Source organism: Anser cygnoides, chromosome 5, assembly GCF_040182565.1.
Source record: "Anser cygnoides isolate HZ-2024a breed goose chromosome 5, Taihu_goose_T2T_genome, whole genome shotgun sequence".
NCBI classification, from domain to species: Eukaryota; Metazoa; Chordata; class Aves; order Anseriformes; family Anatidae; genus Anser; species Anser cygnoides.
This window is the reverse complement of record NC_089877.1, coordinates 20699731-20716808: the sequence shown is the minus strand read 5'-3', so window position 1 is coordinate 20716808 and position 17078 is coordinate 20699731. Positions and strand designations below refer to the sequence as shown.

Sequence of the window (17078 nt, the reverse complement as noted above, 5' to 3'; positions counted from 1 at the left end):
AATACATAGCTTTCTATTCCTCGCATTGTTTTCAAGAATATTCTCTGTAGATTTCATCCAAAAAAAAAAAAAAAGTCTTATCCGTAACAGCATTCTCTGTTTTAGGACACTTTAATTTTTTAATACTGGATCCACTAAGGTGAATATTCTCCTGCTTGGTCAGGCACGATAACCTGCTTGCCTCTTGCCTGCCACTAAAGCAACCAACCTGACACTCAGGCTCTGAAAAGTAACAGTAAGGAAGAAAACTTCCAGTGCCCTAATAATTCCTTCTGCCCTACTGAAAGGTACCTCCTGGACGTAACCTCGGAGGGCAGGAAAGGGAGGAATGACGATGCCAAGAGCAGGGAACCAGGAGGTCCAGGAGGGGTGATGGGGGTATGTCAGGCAGCAGATGAAAACAGATCGCATAAAGATATAAAAACAAAGAGCAAAGTCGGCCATTTGGTCCTAGTCATTCTCTTAGAATACAAAGATATTGGGATACTTAGTCAAAATCGCTTCAAAAAAAATAAAAAGGCATAGGGGAAAAAAGAAATGGCAAAAAATGAGAGCTGGAAGAAAACTCCAGAACTGCAGAAACACCCTTCTCACAGCAGCCAGAAAGTCAGGGGAGAGGTAGAGGAGCATCACCACTGAGCAAACATCTTCATATTCATACACAGACACTGGGTTTGGTTCAGCTGGCTACAGAGCGTTCAGTAAAAATCTCCACCAAGGTGGAGAAAAAGGGGAAAACGGTTAATTTAGACCAAATAAGCATGAAAAGAGAGGCAGAAAAAAGAGAGGCAGGAGAAAGAATGAAAGAAAAATGATGACAGAGAAGTGAAAACGCTATAGGGAAAGGAGAAAGGGGAAGGAAAAATGAAGTGAAACAAATACTGAGAACAGTTCAGGGAAAGAGAAACCATGAAAGAGTGGAGTGAAACTGGAAGGGAAAGATAAGAAAAGAAAAAGGAATGTGACACGGCAGAGCAGTTGACTAGCGCTCAGCAAATAAATCATTTGTTTAATCTCATCCATATTTGTCAAATAATTTATTTGATTAATACTCTTTCGTGGTCTTCAACCAGCTATAAAGGGGATCAAATACCGTTTCATAAATATACTTGCTAGATTAATACAGGTAACACCGAATATCTTCTACGTTTTTATCTGCTGCCTATCAAGCTCTGGTTGTAAGCTTACACTTCAAAACTATTATGTAGAAAGCTGATAATAAATTACAATTAGATAAGCGTGCTCAGCGCACAACCATTTTGCTTTCCTAGGCTGCCAGAAGCAGAGTGGCACAGCGTGCCTGGGAAGATGGCAGGCGAGACGGGGCCTGGCCGGCACTCCTGCCTCTTCCCTTTTTCCGCAACCTTCCCCCCAAAATCGCTCTGCACGGGGTAGCTTTTGTCTCCGTTTTCATTGCGTTTAGTATTCCCCCGTATTCAACTTCAGAAAGCTCTTTTAAGTCAAGAATGTGAAGTTTTCGGTCCGGGTTGCAAACGTGGGGTGAGCCGACCCTAAATTAGCAGGAGGGTGAATTCAGAGCGAGGGGCATCGGTGCTGCGTGGCTGCGTCGTGGGAAGCAAAGTTTGGGAAATTAGCTTTGCTTCTCCCAAAGGCGAGGCAACTTGGGAGAAGGCGACGTGGAAAACGATGCACCAGTGCCTCTCCTCTCTCCCCCACCCTGGAGGCCACGGGATGCTGCTCCCACCACACGTTCACCACCTCCTGGAGCCGAGCAGCAGATTTACAAGAGAACCACCCCGAGGGTAACTCCCCGGGGCTCTCCGCCAGGCAGAAAAGCGCCCCTCGGGTCTCAAGCCTTGTTTAAATATTGCCGCATAAGCGATACCCCAAGCTGAGCTAATTATTGCTAATTACAGGATCGTTCGAATGTAAACATAGAAGGTACGACCGTGCACGCTTCGTCGCTCGTTTTTTCACCAAGACTAAAAAAAGGCGTGCTGACAGCTCCCACCCCAGAGCCTGCTCCTTCGCGGAGAAAACAGCCGTCAGTCTCCAGGCCCACCGAGGAGACCGAGCAGGGAATTCAATCAGCATCAGCCGCCCTGGTGCTGAAATGAAGCAGCTCGCGTGTTATTAATCACGCTGGGAAGGCGCTGGAGGAGCGGAAAGAAAGGACTGTCGAGGCTGGGTTAATGGAGGGGGGACACACACGGACTCTGTTACGAACACCTGGGAAAATCGTCCCCTGCAAGTCCCCTGCAGTAAAAGCAAAATACTCGGGAGCTCTGCGAGGACAGAGAGGCCAGCAGCTCTGACCAGGGAAAACCAGCGTCCATCAGCCTTACAGCTGATGCTCTGGTCTCTGAGGCAGGCAATTCCTCAGCAATTTGGTGTGTTTGGGTCAGACTTTGCAGAAGAGCCTAACCCGCCAGTAACTGTGCAGTTAAGGCGGCACGAAGCCTCGTGGGCTCTGTGCTGTTCAGTTCCTCCTTCAACATGCACGACCCACTGATGCCACCCAAGCGGGGCTAAGTCACGACAAAGCCCCCCGGGGGTTTGTACCCATCCTGCACCTTACAGGGCTGCCCGGGAGCAACTCTGTGCACCGCAGGTCAACGAGACACAACTCAGGCCATTTAAGCAGCGCAGCTGTGCCTAACGTACACCGACCTTCGCGCTGTTTTAAGCCTTTCTACCATCACTCCTGAGTTCGCCAGTGCTCTCCAATTGCTCATCGGCTCTTTTGTCTACGGGCATGCCCCACAAAACGCGTCCGCATCCAGGAACCAGGTGGGCTGAGCGCCAGGGGTGCCACCCTCCCAGGGTGCACGCTACCGAGCCAGGTGTCCCTCGGAGGAAGGGAGGTGCTGGTGGCCCCGCAGCACAGGGAACCTTGCCCCACGTACCTGCACCTCCGCCACCTGCGCGCGGCCCTGCGGCATGGGGCAGTGCTCCGGTGGGTGCCTGGGGGCACCTCCTGGGGCTGGGGGGCAACGGAGGGGGATTGCGGGGGGACAGGCAAGGGGGACAAGGGAGATGGGTGATGGGCAGGGGGGACGAGGGATGGGCAGGGGGGACGAGGGAGATGGGGATGGGGGAATGAGGGATGGGGACGGGAGGATGGGCACAGGTGGGGGGTCAAGGGGTGGGCAAGAGGGACGGGGGGACAAGGGGGACAGGGAGATGGGGACAGTGGGACGGGCAAGGGGGTTGAGGGACAGGCACAGGGGACATGGGAGAGGCAAGGAGGACAGGGATGGGGGGATAAGGGAAAGGCGAGGGGGATGAGGGAGATGGGGACAGCCACAGGCAGGGGGACAAGGGATGGGCAAGGGGGACAGGATGGGGGCACGGGCAGGGGGGATAAGGGATGGGCAAGGGGGTCTAGGGGGGACAAGGGGACAGACAAGGGGGGGTTTGAGGGATGGGGACAGAGGGACAGGCAAGGGGGACGGGCACGGGCAGGGGGTTCCGGGGACGAGCCGGGGGCACGGAGGACGCCTGAGGCTCGGCGCCTGCTGCCCGTGGCGCTGTGGGGCCGCCCCCGGGGCTCGGCGGAGGGCGGGCAGGCACCGGGGGGCTGCGGCTCGGTGCCCCCCGCTCCCCCCGGGGCCGGGCCCGGCTGCCAGCGCCCAGCCGAGCGGGGCCACGGAGGTACCGGGCGGGCAGGGGGAGCCGCCGGGGGGGGGCACGGGGACGCCCCAAAACCCCCGGCACACGGCGGGGGGGGGGGGGGGGGGGGGCACAAACGCTACCGGGCGGGGGCGGCCGCCCCGTTAACAGGTGGCTGCGGCTGTGCCCCGCCGGTGGGCGATGCCCAGACCCCCCCCCTCAGATCCGTACACCCCACCCCGGTCCCTGTACACCCCCCCCCCCGCCGGTCCCTGCCCCCCCTTCCCGGTCACTCACCGGCTCGCCCCCCCCTCCCCCGCGCCACGGAGGGATGCGCGGAGCGGAAGTTTGCGGCGGAATAACGACGTTTTTCTTCGCAAGACGCCCCAAAAGCCGGGCAGCCGGGGCGGGGGGGGGCCCTCAGCCGTGCGTCGGGCCGGCGGCGAGGTGAAGTTTCCACCGCGGTGGTGGAGGCGCCCCCGGTGCGCAGCGCCCCCCCCGCATTGGCACCGGGCGCCGGGGCGCTCCGCCGCCGCCGCCCGGACAATGTGCGGCCGGGCGGGGGGAGCCGAGCCCCGCCGAACCCAGCCGAACCCAGCCGAGCGGAGCCGAGCGCGGCCGAACCCTTCCGAACCCAGCCGAAGCGCGCCCCGGCACACGCCCAGCTCCCCCCCCCTCCCAACGCACACGCAAGTCCCGCCCAGCTGTCACTCACCGCCGCCCGACGCTTCTGATAGGCTCCCCCCGCCGCCACCGCCCTCCCCGTGGGCTGCGCCGCCTGTCAATCACGCCCTGCCGGCCCGCCCCCCCCGCCGAGGACTGGGAGTGGCGCTGTGAGGCCGCCCTGAGGCGCGGCCCCGGGGCGGCGGTGGGGGGGGGGGGGGGGGCCGCACACGACGCCCGCCGGCCCTCCTCAGGGCCCGCCATCGCTCGGGGAAGGCTGCGGGTGACGCCCCCCCCGGCGCCCAGCGAAGGCCCCAGTGAGGGACGAGCGCCCCACAGCCGTTGTTGCCCTTCCCTCGGCCTCGTCGCCCCCGTCCCCGGGTGCGCGGAGCCGCCGTCGGGTGTCCCCCGCGGGGCTTGGCCCCGGCGGTGGTGGTGCCGGGGGAGATCGGGGCTCGGTCACAGGCAGCCGCCCTGCGGCCTGCCGGCACCCGGTCTGCTCGGGCAGCCCGCCGGGTGAGGGCTGGGGGAGCCACCGGGCTGTTACCGGCCCCTAGCTGGTAGCCCGGAGGCTAACGCCGTCTCACAGGACACTTAAATCGCTCCCGGACATGTCTAGGGAACACGGTAACTCCAAAATTGTCCAGGAGCCATACACGCAGGTCATAAAAGCAAATGTAGATGAGTTGGTTCGGTATAAAGACAGCTGAGGTACACGCTAGGCAAACATAAAATACTCAGATTTCACGTCTGCGTGTGGCGAGGAGCCCTGCCCGACCCTATTTGGGTCCCACAAGCAGCACGGTTAAATCTGAGCTTGTAAAGCCGATGGACACGGGCTTCCTTCTGTGACTCCAGCTATGCCAACACAGCACTTCTGTCCTGTCCCAGCACACCTACATTACCCAACGCTTTGTGCCAGACACGGCGATTCCCCTGCTGCTGTGGAAGGTGAGCAGCGGACCGTAACACCTTTCAACCCGGGAGCATGCAGAAAGGATCGAGCTTTGAGGCAGGACAGCGGGATATGCCTGAATAAAGCATGTGTTCCTAGCGCTGGAAAAACACCGCTCGCTCTGATGTAATTTTCAACCGCATCACCACAATTTATTGTTTCCATTAGAAAGGTATCTAGTAATCTGAAAATTGATCTAGAAACCATTGTTCTAGATACTACAGTTGACACACAATAAAAAGAAAGCTCATGCCCTGCAGAGCTCATAGCTGGAATAGATTAAGCAAGTTCTAAGGATACCCGTTGAGAAGTCGTGCAGGTTTTTTCAGGTCTCGTAGCCATGTGTTGCACCAGCACAAGCAAACCTGCCAGAGCACTTTCTAAAAGCCAGAACGCAAACAGACAGGTCCGAACGAACAGGATGAAGCTTCGACTTACTTTGAGAATTGTTTGCTTGCTCCTAACAAGCCCTCCCGGTTCTGAACAACCTCTCGCTTCTCCACGAAAGCAAGGACCGCAGCTCGCAGGAACACGGCATCTCTCCCGAGCAAGCCAACGGCAGGAGCAGCAGCGAACACAAAGGTGATGGGTTTCTCCACAGGCAGACACACGTACGCACAGCGCACCGCCTCTCTGCCCTACCTGTCTCGTCTTGTCTTACCCATTTCTGGTGAGCAGGCAGGGTACTGGAGCGTGCAGAAATCTTGCTTGTTGAAGCACCCTGAAACAGGGTTGTATTTTTCAGTACCTAGGTGGCCCAGAAGAACTGATTGGGGAGCAAAAACCAAATAGGTAGTGTAATAGACACAGCTATGGGTGAACCTCAGTTTCACGCCTCTTGGGCTTCTCAGTGACCTCCAAGAACCGAGAAACACCAGGAGACGGGACTGAAACTGCCTCTTGCTCATTCCTCAATGCCAGATCACATCAGGATGTAAGATACCTGAGGACTATTTTTTGTTGGCGGACTGCTGGAAGACAGAGGCATAATCATCCATCGGTGAGTCATAACCACACAATCACATAGGGATGATGACATAAACTTGTGAAGACACAGAGCGTGATACAGCTTTAATATATCTCCCTGCCCCCCGTTTTATTGTTGTTCTTGTTGGTTTTGATAAAAAGGCAAAATACTGGGATAAGACCCTGAGTTGCTGCAAACCAGTCCAGCTTTTGGCAAAGCTGACAGATTTACACTTGCTTAGGGTATAGCCTGATCTATAGACAGATCCCTCTTTTTTCCTTTGTGGCAAACTTCGAGGAGGGCAAAGAGAAATACTGACCTCTCTAGAAATCCTGCAGAGGTACAAACCACTGCAAGCCTTGCTTGACAGGAAAGGAAGGCTAGTCTAATACTGGGCCTACTGATACACAGTGCAATAAAAAGGAGATGGGGAGAATCTCACAGGAGCCTTACTGCCACAGAAATACTGTCAAAACAGATTCTGCAGTGGGGTTGAAAAGCTGCTGTCATTCTGATGCCTTCAGTTTTTCCTGATCATCTTCACCAAACTGTATATAGCATGCAAGCAGGAGGCCTTATCTCATGGGCTTGCTTTTCCCATCAATATTAGCATAACTTGTTAAAACAGCAATCTAAATTCAGTCCTGGAAAGACACATCACTGATTTTTGTAAGTGCTATGACCCCCAAAATAATCGTCATTCCCTCTTTAACCTCTGCAAGAAGGGACTTAGTGTGACATGCAAACATACAAACACAAGTTTGTGACATACAAACTTAGGCCGCAAGCTTCGTTAACAACTGAGCTTGCACATCAGCTATAGGTCAAGGCTATCCCCAAAAGTTTGGAGATGTTAATCTATTTTACGTTGTTGTTTTTTTTTTTTCTTTTCTAGTAGAAACACCCAGGTAATTGCCAAGTTGAACTAACCTCTCTTTTGCCCTTAAAAAAAATAAATAAACATGAAAACTTCTTCTTGTAATCATAAATATCACCAGCAAGGTAAATAACAGTACTTTTTTTTAGCTTCACAAGGATATTTGTTTAAATATACCCAGATTTTGCTCTCAGCTCTACCATTTTTCACCAAGAAAAACTGAAGGGTATATCAGTTCTCAGCAGGCACAGAGGGTAGATGAGTGGTGTCAAATTGCTTTTGTTGTTCTCCTGTGTCTTCTGTCACTTTGCCATATCCACATCTTCACCTAGCTTTGTTCTAATTATGCAGACTACTTCCTGGTTCTTTCTGTGGCTTTTGAGCTCTTGCTACATTCAGCTAGTCTATTTTCCTGGATGCATATTTTCTTCTGTGTGATTGAAACTTTCTTGAAGTGTTTGCAAGGAAGACTATAGTATTCTGCTCTCCTTATCGTTGTCTGAGAGCGTACTGAGAAAAACAGAGAATCTGGTGAAGTCTGCTTTCCCACAGCACCATACTCTTCATGATTTTTTAATTTATTCCTTCTGCGGATACACCAGACTCAATAAACCTGCAAGTACTTTTCCTGTACTAGGATGTTTTCCTTGCTCGTCTCTCCCTGAGCGTAGGGGATGAGTAATGTCATGGCAGAAAGCAAACTGATACATGAGAGAGTTTTAAAACTTTAAGTTTTCTAGGGAATGCAAATTGTTTCCTTTTCGTATCTGACAATGCAACACAAGTAACTTGTCATGGCAACCAGTTTATGAAACAGGAAAAAAAAAGATCATTACAAGGTGGTTTGTTACTATAGCAAGGGAAGAAGCTGAGACCTTATCCTTTTTGTTCGCTGGTGAGCTGCACATCATCTAGGTAACAGAACTTGTCAGTAGAAGTTTATACTGTAAAGTTATTTATATAACCTTATGTTATATGTGGCAGCACCGTATATAACGGCCTTTTTGATACTTGGACCAAAGCTGAAGTGCAGTCAGAAGGAAAGAAGGAAGTGTTCAAAAGAATTGAAACAGAGCTGGATTCTCAGAAATACAAGGCCTAATCCATTTCCGCAGCAAGCTGATGCAACTCTGCAGATGCCAGTAAGGGATGAACCTATTTCTACTGAAATTAATTTGGCTTCCATTCTTTGGCAGTCTTCATTCTTTTTCCAATTGCTTTTAAGGGGAAAACTCTCTGCTGCAGATCCAGGAGATCTTTTCCCGATTGTTTTTAATGGGAAAACTCTCCTTTGCAGATCTGGGAGTATTGTGGAGTTACCTGGGATAGAGGATGGAATAGGCTCGCAGAGTCCATGTTCAAACCCATTCTCTTTACAGGGATGCTTCAGGGAAGGGCAGACTGCTCTGTAGGTGCAAGTGTTCATGGAAGCCAATGGAGCTATCCCGCACTTAAGGTAGGCTCGTTTGTAAACCTTCAGTAGGCCTAGAACACACACAAAAAGTTTGCTTTATGCCTGAGCTGGAAAGGATGCCTTCTGGGGGATAGCCTTGAAAAATGAAAGAAAACCTGAAAGTTTCTTAATCCCTAGACTACTGTTATGAACTACAAGCAACACAGCTCCAACCGAGTGATAGAATAAAGCATATGCTCTTCCTTTCTATTTTAAAAACACTCTCTCGCAGTTAAAGTTTAGCCTGTTGATATAGTAGTAAAGTGGTCCAGCATGAGAAACGGCGGCCAGCCTTCTGAGCTGCCTGGGGACTTAAAGATAAAACTGTTGTAACTCCTGGACAATCCTTGTCTAACTTCCTGATGAGGTTGTAGAGAAAATAGTGCTGGATCACAAGCCCCAACAATAGGACGACTTGGAAAGCAGCCTTTGAGAGAAGTGCTTAATGTATCAGATAAATCTATATGGGGATGCAAGGCTATAGCTTACTCCTGACAATGAATTGTTGTGCTGTGAATGACTGGCTATAAAAACACTATGGGGAAAATCTGAGTCTTCTGCAGCACAAAGAAACCAGGAGGTAAATGAAAGTCATTAATTACCAAAAAAAAAAAAAAAAAAAAAGCATGCTAAAACTATTCAACGCTATAATTTAACACAGTGTTCTAGAGAATGGAAGAAGTCTGTCATCTAATCCTTACTGCAGATTGCACCAAAAGATATCACAAGTGTGAACTTCTGCCATCATCCCAAGGGGCTGGGACGCACAGAGACACCTGAAACTTGGAAGCAGAAGTCCAGCTGAGGTACCAGACAGAGGGAAAAAGAAGACCAGTGAGTCCTGGTTTCTTTTCTTCTTTTTTTTTTTTTTTTTTTTTAAGACAGACGCTGAGCAGAACTAGACAGATTTCCTGTACTAATTAATTAACAAAACCAAACTCTGAATTAATTAATCAACCCAAATCAATTAGCAAAACCTTCCTCTCATACCATCTCCAAAAATATTGCATTGCTTCAGATGACCCAACCGGTGACTGGGCACACTTTGTTTTTAATCCTAAAAATAACAGCATTAAGGTTGGATTAAATTCTACTAAATAAAATACTCAAGCTTCTTTTAATCAAACTATTTGAAACATTGCGGAAGATTCTGGGTGGACAGAGCAAAATCATTGGTCTCAGAGAGTATTCTAATCCACATCATGAACTTTCTCATCATGGATTTCCTTTTTGAAATAAATAAAGAATTCAGGCAGCGCCTTGCCAGGTACTCCCAAGGACCCAAGCTCCCTCAGAGAAAGATTCCTATTGACTAAATGGATTTTGCTACCAGTCGGATTTGATCAATTATAAACTGAAAATAGAAACTCACAGACATGAGATGCTCTAGAATCGCAGAAGGGAAAGGCTTTGTAATCAGAGCTTGGACGTGGAAGGTGTGTTCCACAGTTTAAGAATGCAAACAACTGCTGATGCCTTTTTTCTATTTAAAACAAACAAACAAACAAAAATACGTAAAAATGGGCGTAATTCAAAGACTGATCACTTTTAATGGGCCAGTCTCCTTGTAGAGACACAGTAGGAATGAACAATTCTATCTCCCTACACACGATAGGTAGTAGTTACTAATGTGAAGCCCTCACCTGGGAGGACAGTGGTGTGTCTGGACTTCAAATTATGCTGGCGATGGGGAGAGACGGGCTGTAAGTCAGATCTGTATAGGTCAGAGGCTGTATTTAGAAGTAGTGGTGCTCTCTACCAGTTGCAGCCTGATGTGAAACACACTGCCCCCTACAGAAAGCGTCCCGTTTGTTTCTGTGGGTGCTTAAGTCCCTAGCAAATGTTGACTTTTTGACTTTTTATGCTTTTTTGCTTGGGTTATAGCTGATTGCACAATGTCGAGAGCCTGAGTTACTTAGAAATGACACAGATTCCTCCGTGAGATGTCCCCGCCTGACCAAGAGGGACCAGGGCTGATAAGTGTCCTGTGTCCACTTCCACGCAACCCCGGGCCTCTCTGCCAAGACTGCCAGGGTAGATCAGCAAAGGTCAAATAGGGTACGAGGTCTGCTAATGGAGAAATCTGCAAGTTAGGAGCCATGCTGACTTTCCTGGCAGCGGTTTGCTGGCACGTGTGCAAGAGCTTTTGTTAGCTGTCAGCATGAGCTGAACGTCAATCATTCTCTTGGAGTCTGATCCTCAGATCACTGTACTCTGAGGGAGGTTTTTGCCCTCATCTTCACACAGCAGCAGCTCAGGTCTCTGGAAGCAGAAAACCCTACTTCTTTTTTTCTTTTTCTTTTCTTTTTTTTTTTTTTTTCTAACAAGCTCTTGCAATATTTACGCCCCTTGTGATTTTCATTTTCAAACCCTATGGAAGAGTTTGAACACTGGCACACCAGCAGTTTCTTTATGGGACAGTTCGGATCACTTCCCATGCTCTGGGTCATCTATGTCACTTTTGCTGGCAGGAGCCAGATTTCCAGGCATGGAAACCAGATGAGTTGCTAAGGGATGTCTTGCTCTCTCTGTCATTTCTGTATTCACTGATGTGCAACAGATTTATCTTTGTGTAGTTCATCTGCTTAAGTCTGAGACCATCCCACATGCACTCCTGGACAAGACATTCTCATTCTTTTTGAAAAAGTCTTCTTACTCCTTTGTCAACTAATGCTGATTTCCCTTCAATGGTGGGGAACAATTGTTAACTACATCTGTTTCTCGCAGAAATTTCAAAGCAATGTTGCGCTGCGTGATTCAAGTATGCACACGTGGTAAAACTAGATAGAATTAAAGACATTTGTGTTTATCCAGTTAAACTACTGGTTTCTTTTCCTTTGATTGCTTTTTAATATGCTGGCTGCACACTGTCTTTGTCCCTGCCACGCATCATGTCCCTCCTTCACATAATGAGAGTCAAGCTGCTGACCCTTTTCTTTACTGTCACATCTTTCCTTAAAGTATGTTTTTCCTTCCATAAGGATCCCTGAACCTCTGTTCCCACCTTTGTGAGCGAGTAAAGCTGATGCAAAGCAATACTCACATAAAATGTAGCCACCCTATAGACTGGACAGGAGGATGGAGTCCGGCCTTTCCACCATCTCTGCTTTTTGGTGCTCTCGAACCTCCATGCTTGATGCTCTTGCTATACTCAGCTTTTGTAAAAGCTGGCGTTGCTCATCTGATCCTTTTCCATTGCAAAAAGCTGTTTGCCACCATGGCAGCCTCTTTCTGAGGCTCTTGTGGGGCATTTCCTTCTGCCCCTTCATCCTCTTCAGTGATTACCTAAAATCTGCACTGGCCTCAGCCTCCACCTTACTTACAGCAAAGGTAGACTTTCCTGCAGAGCAGCCACTTGCCATCACAGGTAGAGAACCCGAGTTATACTGCTCCCTGTGAGCTAAACGTTTTTGAAGTCAGACCTTCTGTAAGATTCCTAAGTCAAGATGTCCTAATCAACATGTAGCACATTTCTTCTTTGGCCTCAGACTCTTGGCATTGCCTTTTCTACTTCCAGTCAATGTGCTTAAGCTGGGAAAATACTGAGACTGATGTGCTGTAACACCAATTAGAAATGTGTGAATCCAAGTGATTGACTGAATTTTAGCCATTGACTACGAAAACATGAGTAAGCTAACATTAATCTACAGATGTTGTATTAACACTGAGGGATTTCCCAGCCCTCATTAGCAATACACTTTGATAAGGGTAGAAAGTGTTAGCTATATTTTCCTTTCAGTAAGCTGTTTAATCATCAGAGCTTACTGGCATTGGGATTTGGGAGACTTACACGATCACAAAGTGAATTAAGAGTAATGCAATACTCTCTCTCTAGCTTCCCTGTGATATCGCAGAGAGGAAGCAATGGATTCAGGTCTGCTCTGTTCCCAAATTTAAGGGCACTGGTACATTTCAGGCACCACGTGGGGGGTGAGAACTAAGTGGGAAGGTGCTGCCTCCTTAGTCAAGACCTTCCTCGTTTCTAGGAGGAGCATTCGTATAACAGCTCTCCTGCAGTGATCAGCACGTGCCGGTGAACTTGTTACAGCATGCTGAGCAGCACATTCTTGTTGATCACTGAGGTCTGATCCAAAGCTTACTGCAGGCCGTGGGGAAGATTCTTTAGTGGCCTTTGGACTACTCTGTGGACACAAAAACACAACAACTGGTAGGTGCATGGGGGAGAGGACCCTATATTACCACCGCATTTCACCCAGAAGAGATGGCAAAAGAGATTCTACATCCCAAACTTGTACGTCCCAGGACAGTAAAATCAACATAAATCCTACCTAATAAGTAATTCAAAAGCCCTTTCTCCCCTTGTTTCTGAATCATCTGCATCCCAGCCTTTTTGAGGATCTGGGGTTATGAGACGAGAACAGCGCTCCTTCTGTGGTCATCACATGCTCACAGGGCTGCCAGCCTGCTCTAGCCCTGTTTTCCAGTCGCTCTTTTAAAGTGCTCTCTATCACTGAGCAGCTCTCATTTAAAGTTCTCAGACATGAAGTAATCCTTCTAGCATTTCTAGAGAAAATCTGACAACCATTAAACCTGTTTTACAGGTGGGTAGGCTGAGCTCCAGGCCGCCGGAGATCACAAAGCGTATTTAGGGCCAAACTGCCCGGGCTGACGCGTTCCCCCTGCAGGAGTGACCACCTAGGAGGAATATTAACCCGCTGAGTTAGAGGAGACGAGTGCCCAGGCAGAGGGGAGGGCTGGCCACACAGCCTGCTGTGACTCTGTTTATATATGTATGTATACACATGACTACGGAGTAAATAAACCTAGCTGGCCTTGTGGCTTCGATCCAGAAGTCCCTCGAATGAAGACTCAGTGTACAGTAAACCAAAACACAGCGCTCTGCCCTTTATGCTGAGCCATCAGGCAGGTGGAAATGTAAAGCTCTGCCCGGCTGCTTATTCCCGAGTCACCTTCTTCAGCGTTTGTTATTGCCCAGTGTGTTAGCATGCTGCTCGCTGGGAAATAAATGACTTAATTCACTGCAGCAGTGAGGACACTATTAAAAATTAACCCTGGCAAATGGTCCTGCATATTTTTCAGGCAGAGCCAGTCAAGGGGGAAGAGGAGAGGAGTGCTGTTGAAATCTGATTTGCAGAAAAGGCAAGTGTTGAGTTTTTATTGATATGGATAGTTCACTTTAAGAAGTGCAGTTGTTGGCTTGTGATGATCAAAATTCAGGGAGTTTAAGGCACTTTGTAAAGTTAAAAGCAGTCCAAACAGAGAAGACCCAATAGGCATATTGCAGGGAAGGTCAAAGAATGGGATAAACGTGGATTACTTTTTTGATGTGTAATATATTACCTGTTTACAGAAATAAATGAATTTATCACACGGATGTTATCACCACCTATAAGAAATGTGGTCCACAAATGAAAACTCTTCAGTTTTGGTTCACGTATGGCACCTTTTTCTCACGGCATCACACCAATAATCATATCCTATCTATAGCAGCATGCAGAGTATATTTACAGAAATGAAGGGTTTGCATTAAAAATCTGAGGGAATAGATCAGCTGACAGACAGATCCCTCATTTTCTTGGCTTCGCCTGCCCCCAGCACCCACACAGTATCCATCAAATTGTCTCAAGACAAACCCTTACAGACTGCATTTTAAGCAAGCGTAGGGCTTGGGCAGGGTGCCAGGCTTGGAGAGCAGAGAGCTTTCTGTCCGTGCGCTGACGGTGTGTGCCTTCCCACTCCCCGCCGTCTGCATGCTGCAACCCAGCGCAGGGGAGCTCAGCTTTAGGCTCAGCAAAAAATCACTTGGTGCTCCTTATTCCCTTCGTGTCAGTCAAAGAAAGGGATTTGATCTGCAGCCTGCTGCTGTTAGTGATCCAGCTGATGACACAGAAATCGCACCTCGTTCTGAGAGCAGGAAAACAAACTCCAGCCCTGTCAGTAAACCTCATTCATCTGGCTTTGGTGTAGCAGCGATCAGCATGCTCCATCCCGAGCCTATTGCTCCGTGGGGCCGCCCCGGACCCTTGAACAGCTCCATCCGTAGATGGGGTGATATCTGTAGAGAGTCTGGAGGGTAACATAAGCTGCTGTGCCAGGTGCAGTGACTGTGCAAGCAGATCTGCCCGCTGGCTGGCATGCTTCTCCCAGAAGCATCTCATAGCTGTTGATTTCACACGCCGTTCTGCGATCTGAGGGCCAAGCTGAGGTCTGCGTGTTTCTACCGAACCACCCGCCTGTGTCCATGTGGCAGAAGTATTTCAAAATGTCAGGCTTAAGCAGATACTGTGTTCCAGCAGGGAAGATGATATAAAGCTCCTGCATAAACAATGTTAAGAGTTTCCTGGTTGAAAGGTACTCAGCTATTGCTATGCCCAAGCTGGAGACTTTTCCTACTCCAAGATCTTTCCTTATCTGTGGCATTTCAATGGCCATGGTTGAAATATTCTTCAGATTAATTCCTGCTTTTTACTTATTCTCTCTTCTTTATCTCTCAGACAGAGCTTTTTCATTAGTTCCTGTCTATCTTACTCAGCCATCTGAGTCCCCAGGCACCAAATCCCTTCGGCTCCCATGTCGGGCTCTAGGGAGGGGCCATTTCACCCATGGGGAGTGTTGTGGAATAAGCAGCCCTGGTCCTCTCCTGGCCAGGACCTGGCCATGCCCCACGCCACGCAGCAGGAAGGCTTCCTGACTTATCAGCAGGGTAGGGTGGTCACAGGGACCTCTGTTTCTAAGCAGCAAAGATGTTTGCCTAACAAAAAAACGTCGTATCAGAAAGTCGTGCTTGCAAGTACTAGGATACTCCCTGAACGTATTTCCTAGATAGCTGCTGTATAAATGATGAGGAAGTGATTCAAGCGTACGATCACAAACAAGAAGGTGTGTTGTGTGATACGAGATTCCTGCCCTTGCTGGGAAGTTGACTCTGTGACAAACAGGATTTTTCACTGTACACTTTATGATCCTTTTTTCATTGCGCACAGTCAACAATCAATTTCACTTCAATTTTCACTCTTGATACAGCCAAGCATGCTGCTGCAACAAGACCCAATAGTTGTCTGGAAACACAACACTCTAGAAACATGTTCTTTGTGGAGGTGGGAGTTTTGGAAAGCCCAATAGCTTCAAGTTAGTTTGGCACCTCTTTTTAGGCTAGGCGGTGGGTGTGATCTGAAACTTCCATTGATTTCTACAGGTTTTGAACCACACCCATTCTTTGATTATTTGTTTGTTTGTTTACCTATTTATTTATTTATTTCCCCCATCTTTATATTTCAGTCTCTAGGTTACCGAGGGCTGGACGTGTTGTGAGGCAGATAGCTCAAAGGAGAAAAAGATGCCACATGCCCAACAGTGTAATTCCAGCTGCTCAGCTCTCTGGAAAAGAAACTTGTGAACTGCACCTTCAGAATCTGCCTTCCACAAACCAGGAGCTGGCTGGTAAGCACTGAGCACAGCTGACTGCCGCACACCTGTGTTTCCGCTGACTTTGGAGGAAATGTATTCTTAACACCAGTTTAACTGGTACCCTGACTTGCTACTACGGGGAGTAATCAACTGATAACTTCGAAATTAGCCAGCTGCCACTGTTTGGTACACAACATTACTGTGAATGGCCTGTTAATGAATGTCCCAGTGATATCTCATCCACCACATGGCACAGGGAGTGACCGTATAGGTTTGTGTGTGTGCTCAGAGGACAGGTTTGGGCAGTGGTGACATGTTAAGAGTTGTTAGGGGGTGAACACATTTCAGCACCCAGCTCGGTAGTATTTTAGATGTGTCTGTCTACAGTAGCCTGTACTACAAAATTGCAAGAGCCAAACACTGTATGCAGATTAGTTGCTGCCAGAGAGGAACTGAATTCCACTTACATGTTAAACTCTTGTTTTGGTATAATGCTACTGAAAGGCACGAACTTCAGCTCATCTCAGAATATGGCAGAAAGTTGAAATGAGTCAAGTCTCAGCATATTAGAAGGGGTCAACAGCACTGTTTTGCCCCCTTTAAGCTTTCCAAAAGTTCAGATCCAAATCAGAACGGAGGTTGTCAAAGGTCCATCTCCACTGCTAACAGTGTTGAGCAAGTCTGGAAATGTAAGTTCTTTGCTTGGACCGCAGGAAGTGAGTAGAGATGAGACACGATATTGCAGGAGGGTCATGACCCCTAGAGTTAACAGTAGTTTGCAGTCATGAGCTGCTTCCCATTCTGTATTTCTGTCTTCTGCTGAAGGGATTTGAGCAGCCAAATACACAGCACTCAGCCCAGGCACTAAACCACACTGCAAGGGTTTACCTGAGGGTCTCTTCTTTGCTGTTTCAAGAAGAGAAGATGCTGGGATGGAGTGTTTAGCCAGAAGAGTAATCACATAGTGATAAATTGCAGGGTTCACAGGTAGAGAGCTGCCCTGTAAGTATGGCTGGAGGCCCCCATAGCAAGCAACATGCCACGTCCAGTGGGGCCAGTGGGGCTGCTGACAGATCCAGCCCTGAAAACAAACTGTCAGGTGAAGAGTTTGAGGTAGATGTGAGATTTGCATGGACTGAGACATGTTTTAGGGTTCTCAATCCTCTGAAATGCCACCAGAGCAATTGTCCTGGTCTCACCC

At 48.8% G+C, this 17078-nt stretch overlaps 1 protein-coding gene and 1 long non-coding RNA gene across 3 annotated transcripts in view; one reads left to right on the top strand and one right to left on the bottom strand.

The window, feature by feature from the left end:
* HRAS (HRas proto-oncogene, GTPase) overlaps positions 1–5767 on the bottom strand; it is a 39871-nt gene extending 34104 nt beyond the window's left edge. The window contains exon 1 of one of the 2 annotated variants that reach the window (XM_048058713.2): positions 5630–5767. The gene's annotated coding sequence lies outside the window, so the exon portion shown is untranslated. Of the gene's footprint in view, positions 1–3870; positions 4237–5629 lie in introns of those variants that run through there. The other variant, XM_048058712.2, reaches the window with a different exon arrangement.
* Positions 5768–6056: 289 nt separating this feature from the next.
* LOC106031790 (uncharacterized) lies at positions 6057–17078 on the top strand. The gene is made up of 5 exons (XR_001204461.3): positions 6057–6191; positions 8020–8177; positions 8415–8491; positions 9195–9322; positions 15749–17078. It is a non-coding gene; the product is annotated as an uncharacterized lncRNA (long non-coding RNA).